The sequence below is a fragment of the Corvus cornix genome, chromosome 21 (assembly GCF_000738735.6).
Source record: "Corvus cornix cornix isolate S_Up_H32 chromosome 21, ASM73873v5, whole genome shotgun sequence".
NCBI classification, from domain to species: Eukaryota; Metazoa; Chordata; class Aves; order Passeriformes; family Corvidae; genus Corvus; species Corvus cornix.
In genome coordinates this window covers 5880779-5908325 of record NC_046350.1, presented here as the reverse complement: position 1 = coordinate 5908325, position 27547 = coordinate 5880779, and the positions used below count along the sequence as shown (strand labels likewise).

Here is a 27547-nt window from a genome sequence, read left to right as displayed (position 1 = left end):
TGTGTTCACACTCGTGTGGGTTGATTTGTGTGCCTGTAAAACGTGGATGTCTGTCCTGAGGAAAGCTGAGCCTGTGTAGAGGGATGGAACACCTGGTTTCCCAGGGAATCCCTCTGAAATTATAACCTCAGAGAAATAGGGTTATTTGCCAGCATCCCTGTCATCCTTGAATGTTGGCATTTAGCTTCTGCCCCAGGATGCCTCTGAGGAGTCTGTGATTCTCAGGGTGCTGATCAGCACTGAACGTGCTGTTCTGCAGCTCAGCAATCAAGAGCCCATTCCTGACGGCAGAGGTGTCCATAAATATTTGGGAACAGGAATGGTAACATGGATTACTCGGCAGGAACGCAGTGGTACATGGGAGCAGTGAGGAATGGGCTGTTCTGAGCTTTTCCTGCTGCAAAGCAGCTGAGAGGAACAAATGACTTGAGAATATAACATTCACATGCACAAAGTGTTACCATAAGCTGCACTTGGATACTGGAAAACTGTGATACTTCTGCCAGCTCATGAAGTTCTTGGGTTGTGGGGTTTTTGATACAAAACCTGGGAATGAGGGGATGCTCTGTGTTTGGTTTTGATAAAATAACTGGATAAGGTGGTGTTTTGGCCGGGCGCACGGCTCACTTGAACTTCGGAAGGAAGAGTGAGAAATTCCAGCTGGAATTTCTTGTTTATACAACACATGTGCTGAAGCTCTTGCCTCCTCCTTACATGTATGTGTATATATATATAGAGAGAGAGAGTTGTGGTACTGATTATGCAAACAGGGAGAGATGAGTACTCACTGGATTGCCAGGGCTGTTTGAGCTTCAGCAATTTATTCAAACTTAGTAATTTCATGTAAGGTGGGAGGTGTTTACTTTGGTCACTTGCCAAGTTTGAAACTTGCTTGTTATGTTTTTAAAACACTTGGAGCGCCAAAAGCCTTTGTTACATCCTCACTTCAGTTACTAGAGTGGGAAAGAAAAATGCCTTTTTTTTTTTTTTTTTCTTTTAAATGAAAGAATAGCCTGAGTTTCAGAAATACTAAGCTGAAGTGATTTTTTTCTCCCCCTTTTACCTTGTCAAATTAACATGATTGCATGTTTCACTTTTTATGCTAAGAAGTTTCTGATCTTCAAAGACAATTTTCAAAAAGACATGCTGGTTCAGCCAAGGAGACTAATATTTTAGAAGGAATATTACCAGTAATAAAAAGACAGAGTTATGATAGTTTGCATTAATTTTAATAACTTTTTGTGCAGCTCTTGAGTCAAGATGTGAGAAATGAAAGGGAGACAGTTCTTGCTTGGCCTGCAGTGCATTTGTTCCTGCAGTCTGGCATTATCTCGTGCAGACATGGAAAAAGGCTGCAGGGAGCTGGTGAGGCTCCAGAGGAGTCAGTTCAGGTTCTGATCCCTGGGCAGCAGTGGCACCATCCTGTATCCAGACTGCCCCTCCTTGTGATCTCTGCCCTTCAAATGGGACAACACAAAAATTCTCTTGGGTTTCAGGAGCATTTGGTTTAGTAGAGGGTAAAAAAACGATGTGGTGTGTGCTGCTTAAATTCTCAGTATTAGTAATTAGCTGTGCAAGTTGATCCCTTTACAACAGTGGGGTCAAAAATACCAGTTCGATATCCACACAATGCGTGTTTTCCAAAGAGATGTAAAATCAGAAACACTTTAAGTGTGGGGTGTAAGTAGAATATCTAATGAGTTCCTGTGAAATGTCAAATCTCATTTATCATGGTAACCATCAATAATGCACCAGATGTTTTGACTGCATTTAGTTTTGTATTAAATTAAACATAGGCAGGGGTGCATGAAGTTCATCATTAATGCTGCCAAGGCTGGTGCTGTGACAACCACTTTGTGTTCTGGGGGGGGTGTTTGATGTTGCTGGTAACTGTGTGTGTGACTTGTGTGTTTGTAGGTGTCTGGCTTGTTGTAAAGAATTGCTCTGGAATTGGTTGTCTTCATTCAGCTGGGCTTATACTCAAGTTAAAACTGCTTTGAACAGATTTTTTTCTTCCATCCTGTCAATCAGGTCTTACATTATTAGTTTAGTGAGTAATTACATTCACTGTTTGCATTTTACTCGCTGAGATGGAGGCAAGGTTCTAAATGGTAATAATTAGATATAATACCTCTGTTGTAAGGTAAGCAGGAAACTTCAAATGCCTCGTATCTTGCAGTTAACAACACCTCTGTCTGGGATGCAGCCCCCTGGGATTTGTTAGTGTGGAGTACTCAGCCTCTGTAGGTGGTAAGTGATGCACTTGGCATTTCTGCTGCTCAGAGCTGGTACCAGCCCTGCCCTGGCTGCCGAGGGGAGCGGGACATCTGTACTGAGTCTGAGCAACGTGTGGGAGCAGCAGGGTAATTAAGATGGCAAACCTTGGAGATCTAACATTCCCTCCCTCTCTCCTTAGAAAATCAGCTACATCATTGAAACAAGACTTGAAAAGCGTGCTCTGAAGCCAGAATAAACACCCTGAAATTTTTATCATAATGTTGCTTTTAAAAGTCCTAAATGTCCTCTATTTAAAATGAAATTCTTTTGTATTAACCTGCTTTCATATGCTAGCTTTCACCAGACTGCAGAATTGCCTGATTTGACTTTCTAATGTAACTGTAATGAATCTTCTGGGAAATGGAGCGATTGAGTGCATACACTGTGCAACTCCATTGTGAAATATTCTGTTAGATCTGCTATATTCCTGATTTTATTTTTTTTTAAGGGGTGGGGTGTCCCTGTCAGGTATTAAAATCTAAACCAAATGTATTCTCTAGGGGACTTGGGGAGCTCAGGCACTACAGTGGGTAATATTGCCTTGATTAAATATGTTTGCAGCATCACACACATAAATACGCTGGGTGATGGTGGCACAGTTAGATTAAATTCAAAGGCGTGCATTTGGAGAGAAAAGAATAAAGATGAAATTTATTGGCAGATACCTGTGTAGCTCCTTTGAATAGCTACAGGACAGATTATTTTAAAAAATGTATCAAAGTGCACACAAAACTCTACATAGGGAGTGTATTTTTGTGTTAAAATGCCGCCTTACTCTGCAGCTGTACTTGCACAGTGTCTGCCTTGTGAACAAAACGCCCCTTTGAAGAATATTGCATATATGATATGTGAGAGGGAGGGGAGAATCCAAGTATCCAATGCTCAGCTTGGCACCCAACAGCCATTCCTTTCATACTTTGATTTCAGGGCTGAAATGCCCATTATTTGCACTCTTTGCAATCTACTCCTAGGGAAGTCCATACCCAAATTCTCTCATGTCTTGCCTGTCTTGATATCTTTTAAAGTGGTGTATGTAGTCTTGGTTTTTTTAGTTCCTGTATCTTTGGGCTTTCCGTTTCTTTTTGCTGTTTCTCCATAGATTTTCAAGTTTACAAAACACTGGGAGTACCACTCACCTTAGATCTGGTACTTGAAAAGGCCATAATTGAGAAAAGAATTGCCCGGCCCACTTGGGCTTGTTGGGTGTTTCAGAGGTGACATGGAAATCCAGAGCAGTGGTTGGAGGAATCACCAGATCTCCTGTGCATCTCCCTGTGGTGTCTTTGGGAATGGGGTCATGATACATCCTGAAGCACAGGACAGGAAATGTTGGCAGTTGGAACTTAAGGCAGCAAAATAATTGAAGAAAATTATCTCTTAAGTGCCAACTTCCAGCTTGGTGGGTGATACAGCTTCTCCTGGGAGGCCAGTGCTGCTTAAAGGGGGGTTTCCCCAACAGCATATTCACCTGATAAGGGCTGATCTGTTCATTCAGAGCAGTTCTGTACAGTGCCCTTTTCCTGAAAGTAATGAAAGTTGCTGTGAATGAAACTAGACACAGTTTATATATCTGTGGGGGGAAAAAAAAAATCAATATTTTCTTTGGGATCTGATGTTGAGTCCACTTAAATCTGTTTAACTTTAAAATGGAGGTAGTATACTGTAAGATGAAGACAGGTAAGTACAAAGGAGGTTCTCAAGCCTCGGAGAATGTTAACATTTCTCTGTTTTTCCTGTAGATAATCTCTTTCTTCTGTCGGTTGAGTTGGGCAATCGAAATAAAGGCTGGTGTTGCACAGAAAAGATGTTCCGTGGGCTTATCTCCGAATTGTGTCAGCGTTTTCTGCTCCTCCCTCTCTCTCCCCTGTCTGGTTTCCTTCCATATCAAATTTAATTCCTTAAATCCACTGTAGTAGGTGGACTCGCATGTCCCTGTGTGCAGAAGGAGTTATGGACACGCCAGCCTTTGGTCAGGGCCTTAGGGCAGCGCGGGGCACATCTGGAGCCAGGGGCTGTCCTGGGTGGCGAACGCGCCTCGCGTGTCGCTGGCGGTGAAATTTCCCTGCCAGCTGTTGCCATTTTGCATTCTGTTTTTGTAATCACCCTTTATAAAATGGCTTTATTGTTCGCTGATCAGGTGTATCCTGACATAAATAAAACATTGGCAGTAATTGGCTGTGACAGCTCCGCGGCGCTGCCGCCCCTCCCGGCTCCGGCAGCTGCGGGAGCCCCGGCCCCTCTCCCCGGGGTAATTGGCTTTGACGGCTACTGGTTGCTGCAATAATACTGATCCATGAGCCTGTGTGAGCTGCATAATGCCTCAAGGATTTTGTACCCATCAATATGTCCTCAGCTTGAATCATTTTTTTCATACTTTTTCTGTGGCAGTTTATTAAAAGAAACGCTTGCTGCATTTACGGTGTGTTTGGTATCTACACAGCCTCAGCTGTCATGGCAGATGAAAACACCATCCTGCAATTCCAAACACTCCTGTGTGCCTGCTGCTGATACAAAGAAAATCCCCCTGCAATTGCCCAAAGACACTTGCAGTTCAAGTCTCTTATTTATGTAGGTACATTGATGTTTTAGAACGATCCGTGATAATAAAATGCGATAATCTGTTGGCAAGAGCGCAACTGCTTTTGTTTGCAAAACTTAATAAGCTGTGAGACAAACACAAAAATATGCAAAGGCAGAGCTGTACGTGCTAAGTGAGGCCTGACAGTTTCGGTTCTAACCACAGCTGAAGGCGTACTGACTTGTTTGCTACCTTAGGTAATAACTCAGATTTCTTTTGTGGTGTCTGGTGGGAAAAAAAAAAATAAAAATCTTGTATTTGCTGGTATTGGATCACACTTGATCGTATTAGGACGTTCTGAGAAATGTAAATGGTGGCAAATCCAACTTGGTTGGATCCTAATCAACTGCAACACCAAAGTTATTGGGTTCTTAACCAGAATTGGCACATAGAGTTGAAATTCATTAAAAGTAGTTCTTAAAGTGGGATTGGTTTTTCTCAGTTACAATTACTGCTGGCTCATCACTGAAAGCAGAATTTCTGTGGGTGAAGCGTGGCCAGAGTAATTCACTATCTCAAGAGGAGTCGTGACTCTTTTGGGAAGGAAGTTTGTATAAATACCCCTGTAAACTTCACTCCCTGACAAGCTTAAAGCTCTCTGCTCAGGGAATAATTTCTAAAGGATTCTAGCAGTGGTTCAGGAGCCACTACAGACTAGACCAAGTGTGCAATGGATGAGAAGTACCTGCTCTTGAGGAAGATATTACTCCTTGCTTGAGCTCAGATGCTTTTGGCACCCACCAAGCCAGCTTGCTGTGTGGCAGAGGCTGGATGAGTGATGCATCCTTAGGAATGGCAGTGACTCAGGGAAGGGGCAGGGATTTCATTTGCTTGTGATTCAGTGCCAAACTCCACTAATTCACTAAAACTACCCTTTATTATTTTTTTTTTAAACTTAAGTGTGCTGATTCTGACATGGTTTATGGGTTTGTAGTTGTGCAATACCACAGTGCTGATGAGTCTTGTGGGGAAGCAGCAGATAACTCGTAGTGGGATAATCTGCATCTTTATTTTTAGAAACAAAACCCTTCCCAGAGAAACAAACCCTCTGCTTTAGTTATGTCATTGTGGGGATGTCTGGCAAAGTTTTAGCTCCTTGTGTCATGGACTCAGCTGTGTCTTGATACTGGAAATAAAAGTTGTCTGTTTAATTATGTGCTACAGAGGGGAGGTTGATGATCCGTGCCTGGCTGCCTGTTTGCTTTTGGGTTCCAGCTTTCCGTGACAACAAAAAATGTTTCCTACTCAGCTCATACTTTGAGTTTGTTTCTATAATTGTTTGTCTTGAACCTTTAGGCAAAACCCTGAAGCAAAGTATTCCTCACTGTGTGTTCGTCCTACTGGTGAAATGTCGTTCTTTCCACTAGATGAGCTCACAGTGCAAAGAAAATTTCAGAATGGGGTTTACCTTATTTTTGGTAGATTATCTCCCCTGAAAATTACAGCAATCACTTGGGTACAAGCCTTTCAGAGGCAGAAAAAACAGTTTCAGGAGCTCGTTTCTGCATTCAGAAGTACCTAGAAACCAGAATGTGGCAGGGTAGTATTTGCATCCCTTTTCAGCTTGTGTACACTGTGAGCAGTCGTTCTGTCCCACTGGACACTGCAGATCATGTTCTGTTTTCCAGGTAAACCTGAATTTGAAAACATAAGGATATTTCAAACCATTCAGCCTTTTTTGTAGACTGGCATTTTACCCACCCCATCCCAGGAACCAAACCCAGGGAATATCAGTTTGGCAAATATACCCAGCAAAGTCTTAGGAATTAAAAATAGCAAAATGCAATTACAGGCTAATTGATGAATGTAATTAGATGTAGATTTGACCAAAACTAGGTTCTGCAACATTTGCAATTTAATTACAAAATGCCTTGTGATTGTAAAACTAGCAAAAAATATTTTGCTGGTAGCTGTAGCTGCTCTTTCACATCCTGTTTTTCACAAAATCAGTTTTAGGAGCCATTGTATGAACAAGTGAAATATTCGAATTTGCATCAGAGCCAATCTTGCTCTGGAAACTTAAGCACAATTCAAAATTGCTTGCAAAATTTAAACTTAAGGAAAGCAACATCAACTCTTAACAGCTTGAGACTGTTGCGTGCAGATTGGATTTTAACCATCCTGTCATGTGCCAGCCAGGGAGTTCTCTTGGTTGGAGTCAGTTGGGAATGTGGAATCCAAGCACCTTGCCCAGGATGTCTCCCCTCACTCATCCCCCTTCCCCTCTGGGCTTAGGTCTCCTCCTTTGCCCAGGGTAGCAGTGTGTGTTTGTTCAGGAGCTGACCCTGCCCAGGTAATTTTTTAAAAGCTGTTTTTAAGCTCATCTTTATTGGCTTAACTAAACCCCTTGGCTTGGAACTTGGATTTCAGCATTGAAGAGCTTTGTACGTGAGGAGAGGAGGATTGTGTGTGGTGGGTACAGAGCAGCTCCTGGGCTGTGCTGGCTCTGCCCTGTGCTGCTTTGGGTTTTTATTTCTTTTATTTATTACCAGTATTTTGGAAAGGCCTGGTGAAGCCCCTGTTGGCTCTAAGTGAGGGCTGGCACACCAGAGACTGCCAGAGGTGGGTTTTTGTGGAGCAGCCTGTGCTCGGTGTGCTCTGCTGCCCTGGCACAGGGAGCCCTCCTGGCCTGATCCGTGCGTTTTGGTGCAGGCAGGACACAGGAGGGGATGGTGGTGGGAGCTGATCCAGTGGTGCCCAGGTGGGAGAGCACAAATGGGGAGATGCTGCTCTGGCCAGGTCTGGCATTAATATTGGAATAGCTGTCAGGAAAGGGCACAGCCCTGCTGAGCCAATGTGAAAGCTGCACAATCTCGTTAGCAGACACTGTGCCACCCCAAAGAGGATTACGCAGCAATAATAGTTCAGAGGGTAGCTTCTCATTGCTCTCCAAAGGAGATTGATTTATTTGTCAGGTGTATGAATAACAAACCACAAAACTTGAGTTAACTTATGTTCTTAATGAGATGTACGCTTCGTGTAACACTTGAGATGTGCTCTTCTAAATAACCTCATAATGGTCTACAAGCTTGCCTTGCCTTAAGAAGATTAAGGAATTAATGTCAAATTACAGACATAACTGCAAATAGTATTTACTGTGTTCAGTGTGCAAGGGGGGTACACAGTTGATAAACATTAAATGTATTTTTTAAATTCTTCTTTTCTTAGAGGAAGAATCTCAAGTGTTACGATAATTTAATGTTGTGAGTGTGTGAGGGGAAAAGATGCCTTGGCCAGTGAGACTGTCGTGTTTTGAGAGGGTTTGGCTAAGGATACAGGCAGAGCTGCTCAGCAGCTGAAGGTGTCAGTTCAGCTCTGCATCAGGCAGTTCCTGTATGTCAGCAGAGTCTGGGAGATCACAGTTCCACAGTCAGTGTTCGTGTGTGCGGGGGGTGAGTTTTGGGTGAGACAATGATAAAATGCCTAAGAAGATTGTCTGTGTTACATAATGCTAATGGAATTATGGTTGGATAAACACATTAATATAAGGGAGGGAGAAGATGCCCAGACTTTAACTGTGGGAGGCATAAATGTTGCTGCTGAAAGTCATGGCATAATTTCTGGAAATGGTATTAAATTCACTGTAGCTGGTTAAAAATAACACGTAATAAGTTTTCGTTTTCTGAGCTGTAAATGGCTTACCTTAATCTTTCTATTTTGGTCAAGTGAAAGGGAAATGAGGTCTGAAGAAATGCTCTTAAGCAAAAGATGTGAGAGCTACCAATATTGCTGATCTGTCAGTGGAATTGCAGGTAATATTTTTTATGGGCACGGCAGTTTGGTCATTTTCAGAATCAGAGCAGGGCTGGGTTTACAGAAAGAATGGGTTCTGCTAAAACAGGGTGGGCCATTGATCCTTTTTGAGAAGAGTCTGTATTGAGGTTTGTAGCTATCAAAGGCTCTAGGTTTGCCCTTCAATAGATGCTATTTTTACCTACTGTTCTTAATTATTTGTTGATGTTCAAAGGTAAATAAACATGTAAGAAGGGATGAGCTTAAAACTTCATGTTGCTTCTTGCACAGCCAAGTGTTGGAGAACTCTGTGTGTGCAGTGGGGCAGAGCTGTGAGCAGGAAGTCTGGGAGATACCTTGGCTGGATGTGGCTCTTAATTTTGGCCTTAAAAGCTATGATTCTCTTGCAGCAAGTATCTCTGAGGAAGACAATTTGTGAGGGAAATGTGTTACATCCTTGTTGTAGATCAGTGTTTCTGTCTGCTGGTATTGCCAAAATTTTTTCTGACCTTTTCCAAATCTTTATTTTCCTGGCAATGACTTTGTGTTGAAGAGACAGATTATTTTCTTCTGCCTCTTTGGCTTTATGTTGATCTTATTTAAATATATAAAAATCACTTTAACTCCTCATTTCCCTTATGATTTACTTTAAAGGAAAGGTTTGTTTGGAAGTAGGCCTGAGTTCTTACAGCCCTCAGAGTTCTGCCTGTGTCCAAAGGAAGGTCCTCAGGAGATCTCTCTGAATCCCTTTAGATGAAGGATGAATGTCCTCGTCAAGGCAGATTAGAAGGATAATCAGAGATTTTCTGAAACACAAGACAGGTTTCCAGTATGAGATGTGTGAGTGAAGCTCCAGAGCGTGACCTTGTGTGTTCCCCTGCCGTTTTGGGCTAGAACCTGTGGCCCTGGGCCTGAGAGTGAAGATGAGGGTGGTGGGATGAAGGAAAAGCCTTCCCCCTTATCTTGGGATTGCCTGCACAGCTCCCTGGCAAATGCTGGTGTTGTGTAACTTGTTCTGTGTCCTCAGTCATTGCATGTGCGTCTGCCTAATTTGGAGGATAAAGCCAAAAAGACATCATTAAATTCTGCAGTCTGGTTTTTCTGTGGTTCTTCTCCTCCTAAGGGTTTGGATTTGGAAGAAATTAATCCCTAATAATTGAATTGATTAATAGTTCCTGATTAGAGGCTCTCTGCACAGCTCCTTCTTGTGTCACTGTTATCTTTTGCATGTACCTGCTTTAAGCAAAAAGTTTACAATCAGTGAGTGAGAATTTAATGATACATTTGCAGATGGCAGTTACCCTCATTTGAGGTTGAAATGGGGCTTTTAGTCGTAGTTTGATAACTAAATGGATTTTAATTAACTGAAATCCTATGCCTTAAAATCTTTCACTTACAAATAATAATTAAAAACTCCAGTTCAAGGATGGCTCCTGCAATCCGTACTCGGGCTGATATTAAAAATCTGGGAAACAGCAGCTTCTTTATTCACTTCAGTGAAAGGTGCATGTGAAGTCTTGGAAAACAAAGCTTGGTCTTTATTCAGGATGAGATGGTTAATTCTCCTCCAGTCGAGAAACAGTACCTTACTTTTAATAGTTTTGTACTTCAATCAGAGGTAGTGCCTAATTTTGTTATCAGCACATGGATAGGACTTGAGGGAGAACAGAGGTGAATGTATGCTGGGCGCAGATTTAGAAAATACATTTATTCCCTGGTGTGTGCAAAGCGCTGCTGAGTTTCCCCGTATATAAAGGTAAAATATTGCTGATTTCAGAGCTCTGCAGGGAGCAGGGCCCTGCGCTGGAGTGGAAGGGGACCCGGCTGTGATGTCAGGGATGAGGAGCTGGCTCTAGAGGGTGCTCTGAACCAAGGCAGCGGCGTCTCCTTCCCCTCTTTAACAGCCACTGATGACGTTTTGCTGAAGAAAAACAATAAAAATCGCTCTGCCTCCCTTCTGCCCTTCTCCCCAACCGCATGGGCTCTCGCTTTATTGGAAACCTGAATATTAGTTTGGCCTGGAGAATTTCTCTGGAAGATGCTGCTTAATTATTTAGCTCTGGGGGGATTCCTGCACTGAGCTCTAACATCCTTCCGTGTGTTTTCATGCTGATTTAAATAATCTGGATGTTTAAGTATCTTTGGAGGTCTTTATAGAGCATAAATAAAAGGATGAATGGTTCAAACTTGATGGCTTTTTCTCCCCTTCTTGGACAAGACGTAAATCACTGCATTTTTGCCTCAATATATTAATAGAGAAAGAAGCAGTGTCTTGACCTGCTGTGATTTTTAATATCCCTTTCCAGCAGCTAGTAATAACTGGTAGTAAAACATGTAATAATAGACAAGTTCCACAGTGAGATTTCACACAGGGGTTGTTTTCCTGTTGGCTGTAACTGTCTGTGTGACACTTCCATCTTTTCCTTTCATTTACCAGTCCTGTGACCCTTCCCCAAACGTCCTTGGGAGGGGATTTCTGTGGTCACTGTAAAGCCTCAAAGTGCTGATGGTTCTTAGGTGCTTGGGGCTGGGCTGCACCACAGGGTGACTCCCAGATCTCTTTAATTCAGGTACATTTTCAATAGATTTTTTTTCTCTAAGCGTGGGAATAGTTTCCTTGATGCCAAAAAAAGTTTAAGGGCTCATCTGAAGCTCGAGTTTTTGGCCAGGGAATATTTGCATTTGCAAGTGTCATGTCTGGTCAGATCTCTTGTCTCTTTGCTGTTTTTTTTGGCAGGGCTGTTGCATTTCTTTTCTAGTTTAAAGGAAAGTCTTGAGTGCCTGGAGTGCTTGGCCATTCTGGCACATGCAAAATTAGGGACTGTGATTGTTTGGGTTCCTCCTTTTTGTTCCACTGACAGTACTTTGACTTTTTCCTCTGGAAAAATGTAACTGTTTCTCCTTGAATATGCAATCAGGTAATAGAAATCTCATAATTTTTACCTCTGACTTGAGTGGTTATGAGGATAGTAATTGTTTCAGCCTGATGGAGATTAAAACTTGTCTCCCATGTCAGTTATTAAATGTGGAAATAGCTGCAGGGTATGGAATAAAATATTTGATTTACAGTGCAACTCTGTGAAAGGCTATAATGCAAGAACTGTATGGATTTGTTTGGTACAAAAGCTTCATTTGAGAGGAGAAGCAGCAGCCTGCTGGACCATTTCTGGTTGTGATTTTTGTTTTAGTGGGTGGAAGCCCAGTGTGGTGATTTGTGTGGTATAATGATGGTAATTCTGAGCTGGAAGATGAGTTGTCTGTAATTCTGAGCCTCTCTCAGTGCCACAGCTTCTTATCAGCAGAGTTAACTGGAGCTGAACTGTCTGTAATTCATGGAGTTTTCCTCCTTTTCTCGAGTTAAAGGTTAAAGTTATTACAAGCATGTGTGTGAGCTTTTGTTGGCATTGCAGAGTGCTCTGGATGCTTGCACATTATTGCTGTGGACATATTTTTCTACTTAACGTGGTGAGCAGTTGTTTAATTGGAAAAGCTGTTACTTGTCTTGATCCTGAGTATAGTAAAAATCAATGTCTTCTCTGCAGCCTGAACTGATAGGAATCAAACTCATTGAAGGATGAAAATGGTTTAATCAACAGAGCGATGTCCTAAAGGTTATTTAAAAAAAAAAAAAAAAGCAACCAACAAGCCCACAAACAAACAAACCAAACAGCCCAGCCCAGGTCTGGAACTAATGAGGAAAACATGGTGGTTCCTACCTTCAGCTGGACTAAGGAAGGGAAGGGAGGAAAGTTTCCATCAGCCATGGATGGAGGGATATTCTTGGGAGCCATTTGATTTCAAAGGCTTTTCTTTTAAACACCACTTGTCTGTATCTTCAGCCTTTGTATGAACTGACAAAAATGAGGTCTAATGATGGGTTTCTTTGTAGTGGAAGCCATGAAAGGGACTTTGTCTTTTCATTCCAAGAACTGAATCTAACGCAATTGTCAGCCTTGTTCTTGACCTCATTTGTCCAGTGAGCTCAGCTTGTTTCAGATACATTTCCAATACATTTTCCTGGCTGGTTACTGGTACCCCAAAGGGGAGATTTCCTTGAGAAAGGAGTAGCAAGAGGAGTGACAGCTGCGTGTTTACCTGAATGTGAAGTTACACAGGTGTGTGCTACAGCAGATAAGTGATTTCAGAGTTTCCCTTCTGAAACTTGGTGGCTGAAGGTAATAAAGAATGAAATGGATAACCTGGTGTGTGTTCTGTGACTGCTTAACGACGATTCTATGAAACTGGAACAAAGTGTAACCTGTAAATTATGTTTTCACCTCTTGATGTACCACCCCAGCATGTTCAGATCCTAAAAAGCAAAGCAGCAGATCTCATTTCATGAGGAAGTTGCCTGCCAAGCTTTAATACAAGTCTTAGGAATGGATTGTTAATGAGCTCATGATGTGACATGGATACTTCTTCCTGATAAAACATTAGCATGAAAATTGAGCAGTTCCTGTCATTCACCTCTCAAAACCCAGACAGAGTGCTCAGAAAGGGAGGGAGCAGCACTCAGAACCGGGAAGGTGCTCGTGCTTTGCTCTGGGAATCACCCGTCGGGATCTGCCTGTGCCTCTCTGGGCTCCTGTGCCCCTCTCTGGGCTCCTGTGCCCCTCTCTGGGCTCCACTCTGGGCTCCTGTGCCCCTCTCTGGGCCCCTCTCTGGGCTCCTGTGCCCCTCTCTGGGCTCCTGTGCCCCTCTCTGGGCCCCTCTCTGGGCTCCTGTGCCCCTCTCTGGGCTCCACTCTGGGCTCCTGTGCCCCTCTCTGGGCTCCTGTGTCCCTCTCTGGGCTCCACTCTGGGCTCCTGTGGCCCTCTCTGGGCTCCTGTGCCCCTCTCTGGGCTCCACTCTGGGCTCCTGTGCCCCTCTCTGGGCTCCACTCTGGGCTCCTGTGCCCCACTCTGGGCTCCTGTGCCCCTCTCTGGGCTCCTGTGCCCCTCTCTGGGCTCCTGTGCCCCTCTCTGGGCTCCTGTGGCCCTCTCTGGGCTCCTGTGCCATTTGCACGCTGGTTTTGTTGTTCCTTGGTTCGTGGCTTGGTTAATGAGAGAATTGGCAGCTGCAGGGGGAGCCGGGCACATTAAGGAGCTTCCCGGGATGCTGCTGAGCTTTGTGCTTTATGCATTTCCCTCAGTGCTCTCGCTGGGGCTGTTGGCAGCACCCGAGGGCAGAACTGAAAACGCCCAATTTTCGATTGCGACCTCAAGGCTCTCCCCTTGGATCTGCAGCGTTTGGGTGGGTTTTCCACTCTCTTTGGAGGCTGGCACTAGATGGCAATGCTGCAGCTGGGCCCTGTCCCCTCACTGCAGGCTGGGCACGCTTTGGAGCCCTTTTTGTTCCAGGGGGTTTTGCTGGTTCTGTGTTGGCTGGAAAGCTGTTTGTTGCCACATGGGAAATGTGCCTCACATCCTCTGCACCTCCCGCGCTCCTTCTGTCCAGGAGTGTTTGTTTTCCTGTGAATTCCGTGTAGGACATGTGACGACTTCCTTAAATGAATGTTTGTTTTATGGCATTGACTCTCTCTGTCCGTGTGTTTCAGGGCTTGATTTGCAATCTGCAGGTGATTATTTCATCCCAGATGTAATGCCTGGGACACAGCTTAGGGTGGCAGGGAATGGGACTCTGGAATTTTACAGTTTTCTGCAAGGACTTCCAAGAAATTCCATAAATCCCTCTCACACATCCTTGCTGCTAGGATGCCTTGGAATTATTTGGTTGCCTGATTCTGGTGGGGGTTATGTATTTGAAGTTTTTGCTGTTTTCTCTCCATATCACAAGAACAGTCAGCTAAACAGAAGACCTGGGATGCCTTTTTTGTTGAATTCTTTAATAGGCCACTGAAGGAACAGTGTAAGGGACAAACTGATGTGTTGCAGGTTTAGCCTTCCTAAAAATACTGAGTTTGAAAGTTCCTGTAGTAGCTGCAGTACACATGAAACCAACATGAATGGAGTTAAGACTGTTGTGTGTTTTACTTGAGAATTTGAAGGAAGTTCAGAGTCAGAACACAGCCATGAGAATGGGAGTTTTAAGCCTTTAGTGTGATTTTGTTTTATGTTGAATACTGACAGGAGAACGTGCATTGTGTTGACAAGCAGCATGAAGCTGATTTATGTTAAAATATACAGCAGGATCTATTGCTTTTGAGAGAGTGTTTTCTAAGATGGTGTAAGCCCTGCTTAACTATTGCCACCTCCTCATCTCCAGCGTGAGCAACATTGTGAAACTAATTTTGAGAAGCTTTTTTGGCTGTTAATTGGTTGATAGCAGCTATCAAAAATCTGCTGCTTCCTTTCAGTTGACTAAAAGTTCCTGTGTAGGTGGCTGCAGACTGAGTGCTGTGTGAAACACAGCTCTGCACCAGTAAATCCCCGTCTGCTGGAGAAAAAACAAATCAAAATGAGTCCAGCAAACTGCTAAAATAATAATGCTTCCTGTGGGAGTGAAGCTGTCTTGTTTGCTTATTCTTAGAAGCTGTGGAGGGAAAAGAGGAGAGATAAACTGAGAATCTTCACATTATTCAATGTTTTAGGGGATTCTGGGGACGTGTGGTGGAGCAATACCTGAATTAGTTGCATCCACTGAGTATCTTGTCCTGTAATTTTGAGAAGTGAAGAGTTTCTTCCTCGTGTAACTGAACTGGAGTTGTGTGGTTTCAGACTGTTGATATTTTTTCAAGATTATAGTAGAAACTTCCTGTTTTTAGAGCTTATCTGCCTGTCTGGAGGGAGAGGTTATTATAGGTACGGTCACATCCTGTGGTTGTTGTCACTTGAAAAAAAAAATCTATTGAATTTTCAGAGGCCTTTGAATGTGGGAGTGATTACTGCCCCAAAAACCGAGCTGCAGCCCCAGCTCCCATCTCCTCTGTGATCTCAATAAAAGGCTGTAAATCCATTGCAAATTTTACATCTCTGGTAGTTCAATTTCTGTGTTGAGAAAATCCCTTGGTAAAGGATCTGTCTGGCTCTGGGAGGAGGATTGCAGAGGAAGCACTTGGGAGTCATTTCCTTCAGCGTGAGTATGAGCATGCTTTATGTTATAATAGTTTAAACATTCCACAGGCTCTTGATGGAGGTATCAAGTTTTCCATTCCCAGAGTTACTTTTAGTTTAAACTGGAGGCAAGAGCAGGCAAACTCCCATTGTTTTACAGCTGCTTTGATAGAGCTGAAAAAGATGCATTTGCTTAGTTCTTTCTTCCCTCCTTTGGCTTTACCCCTCCCACACACACTTAACTAGTGAGGATTTTATTTTGTTTGCTTTTTTTATATTCATCTGAGAACAAAGAGCTTCTTGTTTGTTTTAATCCATTTGTTACATTCTCAAGTATGTAAATTTTTCCTTTTAAATGACTTTTCTTGACAAATATTTGGATTTTTTTTGTTCTGTGTAAAATAATACCTTCTAAAATGAGTTGTGTGCGTTCCTTTGTGTTAAATTCAAGAAGCTGCTGAACAGGTTGGTGTCTTGCCGTAAGTACCACAAAATCTGGCAGACACACTGGATTTTGTTTCAATATTTGTGGCTTACAGTTTACCATTCTGTCATTTGGAGTTTCCCAGGGCAGGGATTTTGTACAAAAACACTTTTGAATTTAAGTGTTGGTCCCTACAGAGAAGAGAAAACAAACCAGAGGAGAAATACCAGGAAAAAAGTGATTTCTTTTCCCCGCTTCTCTCTTCCCCAAAAAAGCATCCTGTATTTCTGGCTGAATTTTGCCCTCTTTGAGGTGCAGCTATCTTAGATCATTGACCTCGAATTGGGTTTTAACCCTGCTGTGTCCCCTTCTCTGCCCCAGGTTTGCTTCTCCTTGGCCTTTTGTGGAGCACAGTCCCTGGCTCTGGGCTCAGGGGTTTCTGTCCTGGCAGAGCTGGGTGTTCAGGAGGGGAGAACAGGGAGCAGGGCCGGGCTGGCACTGCTGGGAGCACTCATTTCACCCTATGGGCATTTGAGAGTGAGCTCTGACAGGGCTGGGCTCTTCCTTTTTGGGTTGTGGTTGGTTGGTTGGAGTTTTTCTGGTATTTTTGGTTGGTTTGTTTCCCCAATGCTTCCTAAGCCAGGCCTTCCTGTAAAGCCTGCTTTTCTCACGTGTTAGCATGTGAATTGTCTTCACAGCTCCCTGGAGGAGCAGCCACTGTTGCTTTTTCATTCCTACTGTGACAGAAGTGCAGCGTGCATCCAGGATGCTGTGCAGAAACAACCCAGGGGATTTCTCCCAAGCAGAATGGAGTTAAGCAGCGCCTTTGTATCCTTGGGGTCCCTGTCCCCGTTCTTCTGAGGGATGCTCTGCCTGTGGCAGTTTTGGGCTGTCACAGGTTCCAGGCTGAGGGGGAATCCAAGGCAGCTTTTACCTCCTAACAAGCAATTGTATTAACAAGCAGGAAAGGCCTCAGGTCCTGGGAATGATCTGGTTTTTCTTTCTTTGGGAGACTTTGGTTTGCGTTTCTGTGTGGCTCGAGGTGCGTGCCTGTGTGGTGGGCTGGGGTTTGGCTCCAGTGACCCTGCAGGGCTGCCCGGGCAGTTGGTGGCAGTTGCTGGTGACGGTTACAGAAGAGCATCGCCTGCAATTCTTGTGCCCAGGGCTCGTTAAGAACAGGCTGAAGTTCCTCAGACTGTTCTGTGCTTGGGAGGCTCCTCTGTCCCCGAGTGTTGATGTGGTGCTAGAGTTTAATAGTGACCTGAGAGGACTTAGAGCTTGGCCAGAGGTCACCTGGAATATTCTGAGCCCCACGTAAGTACAGGGAAGGAGTCACAGTTGTTGTAATTCGGTTTAACAGGGCAACCTTACCATGACAAAACAAAACAAAATCTACCCCAGCAAAAAAAGCCAAACCTCTTAAGGTCCGTGGTCTGTAAAGGGTACAGGTTCCTTTTGGGGGTTTGAGAGAGGCAAGGAAATGGCTCATGGCAATTTCAGCAGTTACACTGTAAATAAAATAACTCTTGGCACGCCGGTTTGTAAGAACTGCTGTGTATGTAAATGTGGCGCAGCAGAAGTGGCCGTGGCTGTTAAACTCTGTGCAGGGTTTAGAGCCTCCTTAGGCTGGGATTGCAGCACAAAATGGCTTTTTGGTTGTGTTGGGGCAGTAACAACAGGGCAGTTGCCCTGAGTTTCCTCTCACAGACTGCCTTTCAGCAGTGTGGAGAAGCACCCTGGTGTAACTGTGGAGCTGAGCTGGAGCTGTGGCTGCTGAAGCTCAGAGCAGGTTTCCTGTGGGTGCTCACAGATCTGCAAGTGCAGACACGACTTTTCTTGCTGCGAGCGGATTTGAAGAAATTTGTGTGTAGACAGCAGTAACTGTCTTGTCAAGAGCTGGGTATCAGTTCCTCTCGCCGTGTTTGTGCCAAGAAAACAGCGCATGATGTGCACAGGAACAGAGCCTCACCTCTCGCCTGACCAAAGGTTTTGTGTTCAGATAGAGCTGGGGTGCTTTGATGTCCGAGTGCAAACAGTCAGAACTGGGTTACAGACACTCAGCGCTGCTGCTGGCAGCAGTGGGAGGTGACCTTTCCTGCTGACAGCCCGGCCAGTGCTTCGTCTCCTCTGCTGAGAGATCTCCAGGTGGCTGCTGGCCCCTTGGAGTTCTCCAGCTCACTTTCAGTTTAAGCTGCCTCTGGTCAGGTTTTTGTTTTACTGGAGGTACCGCCGGGGTTTTGGCTGGGATTGCACACACTGACAGAGACAGGGAAACTTGTGACGAGCGCTGCAATTGCTGACACACAAGGAAAACAGTGTTGGGACAATATTAAGCTGTTAGTTTGTTCTCCATGAACCTACTCCCTTCCTCTTTCCCCTTGTGCAAGGCCAGATCCGAGGGGAGAGCTTGATTTCCATGGAGCTCTGAAGACAGTGTTAAGTCCCCTTTTAAAAATAGGTTCAGCTTAGCAGGGGGTTGGTGTGTTAGACTCACTGCTTGCCTAAGCTGGGAAGTTGTGTTGGATTGGCTTTTAGGAAACACTTGTCATGTTCACATCTCCACGTGTTCTTAAAAGTAGTTTAAGGCTTCTTTGTGTTCAATCCGTGCGAGCCGCCAGTGTTCTCCAACCTGCTTTAAAAGCTGACTTGGATGGGTGAACTCAGAGTCAGAGAGAGCTGCTTCCAAGTGTTTGTGGCACCTCTTGGTCGTGAGTGTCTCTTGAAAAAACAACTTAATGTACCCATTTAATCTGTATAATCTCATTAAGCCTGTTTATGGTTAGTTTGTGTTCCAAGTGTGTGGATACCTGGGAGAGCCGGAATTGCTCCTTTGGAGCGGTTTTTCCAGCAGGTGAAATGTTTATGTGTGCTCAATGGCTAATGCTGTCAGAAGTGGGGAATGCTGCTGATTGATAGTCTTGTGTCTTTGAGGGATTACATCTTTATTTAATATTTCTCAGATTTGTGTGTCTGTGTTTAATATTCTTCCAATAGGGTCGGACTCATGCGAAGTTATGAATTATTCGCGTTTGTTATGAGTCGTGTGTCTCGAAAGCAGCACATTTTCCAGCCCTTTGAAGATACGCTGTCTGTCACTTCTCAGTGCTCAATCTTTCATGAGCTGAAGTGCGTGGGTACAGGATACAAAGTGTTACAGGATTCAGGGGAAGCGCTGAAAGCCGAAAACTGCAAGTTAACAGGTGCTTCCCAGATTTTAGCTGCGAGAAGAGAAGGTGTGCAGGGGTGGATGTGCACATGCCTTTGAGCAGTGTCAGGAATTACTGACAGCAAGTCAAAGCCGTATTTCTTCAGATTTCCAGCTTCTGTTGTTTATTGTCACGACCTTAATGTTTCTTCAGCTAGGTGTTCTATTTAATTATGATGTTTATAGTAAATATCAGCTCCCTTGGCTGTGTGCTCAGGCCTGTAGCATGCGGAGTGCTTTGCTTGTAACTGCATCCCTTGTCTCAGTTCATTATCTGTTAATGGTACTCGACATGACAGGCTTGTTTTGATAAATGGAGCCTGCCAAGAAAGCTGGGATGGATTTTGCAGGCGGAGGAGTCGAGCTTTATTTCATTGTGCAACACCAGAGGACTGATGCACGCTGGACCAAACACCACAAAGAGCTCTCTGAGAGTGAGAGGTCTCTGGGCAGTGGTTCCAACCCTGTCCATTCAGGGAATCTCCACTCAAGGTCTCCTCTTTCCAGTGTATTTTCCTGACCCATGTGAACAAAGATTTTGCCTAGTCTTGATGGGCTTTGTGAATGTGTAACGGACATTTCCCTCCCTTTTTCAGATATCCAGCTTTTCAGAAATGCTGTTGTAAGGTTTATAATGCTGTGACTAGTAAAGGTGTATTTCATGACCAGGAAAATATCTTTTATAGTCCATTTTCAAAAGACAAGATAAAAAGTCCCTATTGCAAAATGGAGCTTGAGGCTGTACTCTGTGCATGTTTTTCATTTTAGTCTCTGAAATGGGGGCAGATCTCCATATCTCCTAGGAAAGCCAATTAGTGAAAGTTGAGTTGTCTCTGATGTCAGTGATTGAGTGCTGTGGCTGTTCTGCTCATTCAAGGATCTCCAGTATGCTGTATACAAACAGATGGGACTTGAGATGATTTCTCTGCCATCTCCCACACTGCTGAATTCGGAAGTTGGTTTGTGTTGGATTTGCAAGACGGTGTCTGAGATTCAAGAATAGTCTCCAGTTCTGTTGCTGTGCTCAGGCTGCCAGATGCTGTGCTCTGCACTGTTTGAACAACTTTCATCCTGATGGGATACAAAAAAATCCATGCATTTTAAAGTTGTTATTATTATCTGAGTGCGTTTTTCCAATATATACTGACTTTAGGGATTTGTGATCCAAGCTGGCTGGGTCACCTGCCCTAAAGGGATAAGGTGTTTTTGAACGAGAACCATCAAACAGGGTGTTTTTCAAATGATGAAACCTGGCCTGAATTAACTTCCTGCTGGAAAGCTCTTTTGGAAGTCATTAGGAGTAAACGCTGATTTAAATACACTCTGGAGCAGTCAGTTCCCTTCTATGATCTGCCAGGTGTTGGGCCACATTTGATTAGAAAATTGAGGAGTGAGGATAAACACGATGTGGTTGCTTTGTGGTGACTTGAGGATTGAGTTTCAGCTCTGGCAGGTTTGGAGCTATCACACGGCTACTTGGTTACAAAGCTTGTTTTGCACCAGGTCTGGTGAAGACAGGCTCCAGTTCAGGAGCTGTTGTACGATGAATATTGCAGGAGTGCAGCTCGTGCCTACACCACCCTCAGTTTGTATTGATCACAGCAGTCCCGTGACGCGGCAAGGGCGTGTTGGAATTAATCAGCTGCTTCGCCTGGGTGGGTGGTTTTAGGAAGCTATTTCTAGAAAGTACAGAATAAATTTCAAACTTGGATCTTTGTCTCCTGAAGGACTCCTGGGCTCTAGTATGGAAGTGGTATAAATGTGTTTGGATAAATAGGGGGAAGATACACAACTACAAATAATTAGCAGCCTCTGGAAGGATGAAGTTGGCAGGCAGTACTTGAGGGTGTTGCTCTAATTAACCGGGTCTGTGAACCTTAATGATTATCATTTTTTCGAATTTTTTTTTTTTTTAACTTGGCTTTGTAAAACCAGCTCTGAGGTGGTGTACTCCCATATTTATTTTATAGGTAAAATATTACTGTACGGCTAGGAAATGGATTTGCTTGGCAGGGATAAAGTGTGCGTTGCCCCGAGGTAATGGATTACATAGATGACTTGTTTTGCATGTTATTCTGCAAGGGAAATAGCAGAGCTTTGCTCTAAAATTAAGTCGGCACTAACAACTGAAAGGTCATGGTTGTGGTGTTGAGGAACAACACCAGCCATTGGGAGATGAGTTACAGGTTTGCGTGGAGATGCACAGTAAGATAAATATTCATTCTTTTAAAAAAAGCCAATTACATACAATTAAAAGGAACATGTTTGGCTGAGCAGATGAATTTCTGCCTCTAATGGGGGGAAGGAAGGCGTCGTAGGAAAGATTTTGAACAAAATGGCTCACTAATTGAATGCGCTGCAGCCAAATCCCTGTGCAAAGGGTCTCTGAACGTGGCCCTGGCCAGCATCCCTTCCTCGCCCATGCCGGGGCTGAATGCCGCGCGTGGAGGGCTCCTCCGGCCCCCGATTTATCTGCATTTCCCCACCCCCTGTGTTATGCTTGGCGGCGAGGGGCCGTGCATTGATATTCGTGCTGCACCGCGGGCTGGGAGCGCCGGGCGCCCGGGGGATGCTTCGCCTCCGCGCTCCGCCGCTCGCAGATGCATTTTCTCGCTGACCACGCTCTTCAAGCGCTGCCATCAATCACGGGGCTCCCGGTTCCGGCGGGGCCGAGCGAGGAGGCGGAGCGGGGCCGCGGCGGGTGCCGGTGCCGAGCCGCCCCCGGTGCCGAGCCGCCCCCGCCGCAGGAGCGGCCCGGTGCCGGTGCGTGGGGCCGGGCGGGGCGGGGGGCGGCGGGCCCGGGACGCTCCGCTCCGGGCGCAGCTGCTCGGCGGCGGCGGAGGGGCCTCCTTTTGTTCACCGGCTGCGCTTCCCGGCCCCGCTTCCTCCGTGCCTGCCCTTCCCGGAGCCCTCCTCCTCCTGCCGCTGCTCCTCCCGCCGGGCTCCGCCGCCGGCAGCGCCGGGCCGCGGCTGTGCGGGGCCGGAGCGGGGCAGGGGCTCGGGGCTCGGGGCTCGCCCGCAGCCGGAGCCGCGGTGAGTGCCCCCCGTGCCCGCCGGGGGTCCGGAGCGGGGCCCGCAGCCGATGGATTGGGTGACTCGGTGCCTTACAAGTTGTATTCCCACGAGGAGAATTAAGGTTGCTCTTCAAGTTGACTAATTGTTACCTGGCCAACGATAACTGCCTGGATGGAGGAAAGGCTTGACTTAATTCTCTTTTCCGCTCTGGGTTACTCCAGGTTTTTTTTTGTTGTTTTTTTTTTTTTTTTTTTTTTTTTTTTTCCAGAAAAAGTTGGATCGACTTGGTAGGTGAGGCGTGGGTAGGTTGTTACTGTCCTGGGAAGTTCAGAACGCTCTAAAGGCTGCACGGGGGGTTTTTTTTCCATAACAAATGCTTTACCTCCCTGTTCTAAATATAAACAGTTCGGGTAACCGGACTGCTGTGTTTAATTCTCTTTTTTAAAAGCAAATGAGATAAGGAGATAAGGATTGCATTTTCCTTATCCTGGAAGAAAGTACTTTCTCATTACGCTTGGTACAATGGAATGCCTTTGAAGTACTAATTGGGACAGTGTGTGGTGTAACTTTTTTAACGGTGTTTAATGGTGTTTTAAGATAGTGACAGGAGACCTGCTCGGCCACTTTGTTTCCTGAGGAAGAAACCAGCTCTGCTTTGTTTTGCAATTGGTTTTAAGCTGGTCTGAGTCCATGTGGCTTTGCCGTGCACGGGGCATTGTGTGGCTGGATGGCTCCTTACAGCCATATGGGGCTGCTTTAATTGTCGGGGAGTGGAAATGGCGGGTGACAAGGCCACTTAATTTCTTTCTTTGCTGTTTTAAACTTAACATTAACGTTGGGCCTGAAGTAGACGGAAGTGGAGAATAGAAACCTAGCGAAGTGTAGGTTCAGATGCTCCACAGATACGTTTCTTCTGGGAACTCAGTTTAAAGTCAGCTGGATTTCAGACCCTACAGACAGCACTGTTGCAATGTAAAGCCGTTAATCTGCAGGCAATTAGTTCCAGACGTGCAACCGACTCCACATTTTTCTCAGTTTTTGTTCTTACAGGCAGTCGCGTTTTTGAATCCTTGTGCCCAGTGACTATCACAAGACAGACGTCTGAGATGCCTGACAGCAAGTTGAGAATGGTGTAGGAGCAGCATTTAAAAGCTTTTATTTGTTTTTCCAACCCTGTAATTTAGTAGTGTTTAAACTATTTTATAAAGATCTCTGGGACCAGTGAAAGGTGGTTTTGAGTCCCGGGCACTTGAGTGCTCATTGTGCTCTGGCAGGCTGGGTGCTTGGCAGGCACTTCTCGAAATGTTATTTGATCTGGCAGCAGGATAGAATTGACTTGGATTACACAATTTTTTTTCACCCCCCGGTTGCTGTTTGAAAGTGATGCATCAGCGAGTGTTGTTCGAGAGCGTATTTTAAGACCTAAACTGTGTGTATTGGCTTTAAACAGGATTCCAGAGAGAGGCAGTTCAGAATTTGTCTTGTTTTGTGGTTAGAATTTATGAATTGAGGCAACGGCTGACGTAATCTATCCGACCACTTCCTTTGTGTGTGTTTTAGAGTTGATAGTGCTTTGTTTTGCTTAAAATAGCCAGGACTGTTTCTTGAATACTTTTCTATCTCCTTTCTGCTGTGGCCTTCAGTGTAAAGCAGACAACTTGTTCCAGTTGTGTGTGATTATGTCCCTTTGAGGAAATGGTTCTTTCCTTTTGTCACTAAGGTTCAGTGAATTGCTTGTATGCTAAGTAGATGAGACTTAATTTTAATTAACATAATGATGTGTACAGCTGTTCTGTCAGAACGCATCGCCTGTCTTTGCAATTTTACTACAGGTTGTAGAGAATCCCTTGATGTGCCTCTCAAATCCTCTTTTGCTTATTTTTGTTTGTGTAAAGGTGACAAAGATGAGGCTTTTGTCTCCTGATGTGAGTGGTTAACAGCTCCTTGCCCGAGAGCCTGCGTTTGATTTTTGTGTGTGGGGAAGGAAATAAGCTGTTTATCACTGAACTAATCCTAAACCTCCTTGTCTTTGGGTGGAGGGGGGTTTATGCCACCTATTGTTTTGCTTCAGAACAGCCAGAAGTAACCTGTTGGTTTCTAATTTTTTAATTCTTTAACGGCTGTATAGCTTTATAGAGCCGGCTCTGAGTGTTAGGTCAGTGTGCATATGTTAACTGTTCCTTGTTCTGGGACTTCTTCAGGAGGTACTGAGAGGTCGTGCTGATAACGGTGTATGTTGGATTAGAAGGAGCACACTGTTTAGTTTGTAAAACAGTGCAGAGCAGCATTTTTGTAACTTGTTGATATCTGTGGCTGACAGGATATTTCACCTGAGATCCAGTAAAAAAAGCAGCTGCGAAGGCAGGGTGCAGAAATAGGTACAGGGCGTTGAGGTTGTCATGAAATGCTGTTTTGGCCAAGTGATTTTCAAATGAAGGCTGTGTCTTTGGAGCACTGGGCTGGGCTCTGACAGATGGGTGGGTTAGAAGGTGCTGGCTGGAGCTGTTGGAGTGCCCAGCTGTTGGCTGTGTCCCTCTGCTCGGTGGCCACTGCTACCCCAGAGCGTGCAAACCCTGCCTGGAACTGGGGTTTGAGCTGCTGCTGCTCCCAGCCAGGCACGGTCACTTAAACAAGTTCTGATTCTTCTGTACAGGGATGCACCAGGCAGGAAACAAAAGCAGTTCAGGAGCTGAGCTGAGAGTTGGCTCTCAGGGGTGTGACTTGTTGGGGACTTGGCTCCATCGCTGAGAGTCAGAGTTGGACAGGACCAGCAGCATTTTCTAGGCGTTGGGGGCAGGAATTCCATGCAGCCTGCGGTGCTTGAGGCAGTGCTCTGTACCTTCAGCTTTCTGGAGGCTACAGAGTAGCTCTGACTGCTTTCCTGGGGGTGGCTCACTCGTGGGACTGGGTCAACAAGCTGCAGATCAGTTTTATTAGTTCTTGTGAGCTGTAATGTTTTGGCCAAGATAGCTATTCCTGCTTTAGAATAACTTTTATTTTCATTTGAACCTTGTGTATTTAAAGTGCCAGACTCAGTAAATGACACACGAGAGCACTGAGTAGTTCTAGTCTGTGTTTTAAAGGTAAACAGAATGAGAAGTGGTTTCTAAAGCACTGCAGTGTCCTGGAAGGCGCCCCGGTGCTCTGATGGGAGTCTCTAATACCGGCAGGCGATGGTGTGAGGGGAAGGTTTTCACCCTTGCGTGCAGGGTTGCTGTAGGAATAGGCTGACCTGGTGTGGGAGGGGAGGCTCCTGCAGTTTCTGATCCTGCTGCAGCCCTGAGCTGCGTGTGCTGTGCATGGGAGCACTCAGTGCAGTGGGAAGGCCTTTACCTGGAGCAAGCACCAGCCACTAACGTGCAAATCTTTATTAATATGTATAAAACCATGTCAAGAAGGGGCATTTGGGGACGGAGGGCTGTGTCAGGGCAGCTGGAATCGCAGCTGGCATGGTTCAGACTCGTGTCAACTGGACCTTGCTTAGCCTTGCTCCTTGTTTGGCTGATTCTCCAGTATTTCAGAACACAGGACAAATTTCTCTATTACTAAAGACTGGAAAAGCCTGTAATGACGTAACACTCCCAGTTAAATAATAAAGAGGACCCATAGAGAAAACACTCTCAGATAACTTAATGAGAAATACTGTCAGGCATCTTGAAATGAATCAGAGGGAAATTTGGTTTTTATACTTCAGCTTTCTTAGCAGAAGTGAAACTCTTTCCAGAAGAGTGAACAAAAATAGTAGTTATTCCAAAGTTTGCCTGGGGTAGTGCTTTGAGTTCTGACCTTTGGATACAAAGTGAGAACAAATAGTGTTGAAAAATGTAAATGATTAAAACAGGCTGGCCTTCCTTAGGAAACATTTGTGTCAAGTTTAGCCAAGAAAAGGGCTTGGTAATTGGATAAATGTTTTACTACTGGAAGAGGCAGTATTTGATTGTGATGTGTAGATTTTTTCACTATGTTGTTTTGTGTAATTGGTGCATTTGGAATTCAGGCTTTTTCTAATGTTAGCAAAAGTAAAGAAGAAGTGGAGGCTGTAAATTCAGCATTAACGATGTAGCTGTGCTCTTCTCTTGGGAAGGAATGGCAAATTTTGAAAGGAAACTTGGTTTAATTAGTCTGTGAAAATGGATGGCACTTTCATTTTCATAAGATGACAATATAGTGTGAAATAAACCTGGAAAGTGTTGGTATTGGGGCCTAAAAGTTTGATACTTGCAGGTTTTTAATTCCTTATTTTTCCCTTTTTTAAAATGAACTGACTGTAAAAAGCTGTGATAGGTAAACCTTTTACTGAAAGCAACCAAATTTGGTATAGATAATTGCTGCTTCTGTAACACCAGTTTTGTACATGCAATATATTTTGTCTTAAGTGTTGATTTGAATTTTCTTGAGACTGGCAAGAAAAAATGCCTTTGTTTTGGCAGTGTTTCCTTTGTGAATTTGCTTATTTGTGGAGATCAAAATTACTTGTTTTTTGAAATAAAACTGAAATTTTGTTAAGAGGCAGTCAGTGTTCCAGCAGCATCTGCAGTCTGATAACCTTTTATTCTGTTTAGATGCTTAAAGTTTAAACTGCTTTGTAGTTTGAACGTTCTGGTCAGGTTTTGTGTGCTGATGTTGTTTGGGAAGATCAGGGCCTGATTTTGGGCATTGCTGGGAACTGGAGAAAATGCAGAGTTTTGCCATTGCATTTGATACTTTAATCCATAGATCTGGCACAGTTTAGTCTCCATACAGGTTCATCTAGTTAGTAAAATAAAGGCAATAAAACGTTCTAACACTGCAAAATGAAGTGGCTTTAGGTTCTTCGTGGAGGAGGTTTCAGCATCCTAATCTGATCAGTGCACAGACCCAACATTTACCTGTGCCAGGACCAAGGTGTTACATCCCGTGACTGTGGGAAGTTCACTGTGTTTCTGTTCTTGCTCAGAGCAGGTGTTTTAACCCAAGCACAAATTGAACCTGGGAACTCAGTTGTTTGTGGTCTCTGCTGTTGTGAGGTTTCCTGGATTTGCTCAGTGCTGATGAGCACAAGCAGCCCCAGTGAGCAGTGAAATCACGAGACAGTGTGGAAATGACTGAGCCATAATATGAGTCAATACAATTCAAGCACTTAAGGTTGGGGACTTTTTTTTCAGAGTTTGACATAGTAACAGATCCCTACAGAATTTATTCTTCCAAGCAGTCAAAACACACTGTATTTTGCTCCATTTCCTATTGAAATCTAACAAAGAAGCCAAAAATCAGGTTTCCATTTCCTGGTAATAAAGCTATTCCTTTGAGATTAGAGCTGGGAATGGATTTTTTTATATATGTAT

At 44.5% G+C, this 27547-nt stretch overlaps 1 protein-coding gene across 4 annotated transcripts in view; it reads left to right on the top strand.

Annotated features, from left to right (window-relative positions):
• RERE (arginine-glutamic acid dipeptide repeats) overlaps window positions 1-27547 on the top strand; it is a 176029-nt gene that overhangs the window by 16639 nt on the left and 131843 nt on the right. The window contains exon 1 of one of the 4 annotated variants that reach the window (XM_039563937.1): window positions 22226-22241. The exons of the other annotated variants lie outside the window; for them this stretch is intronic. The gene's annotated coding sequence lies outside the window, so the exon portion shown is untranslated. Of the gene's footprint in view, window positions 1-22225; window positions 22242-27547 lie in introns of those variants that run through there. 4 annotated transcript variants of the gene reach the window in all.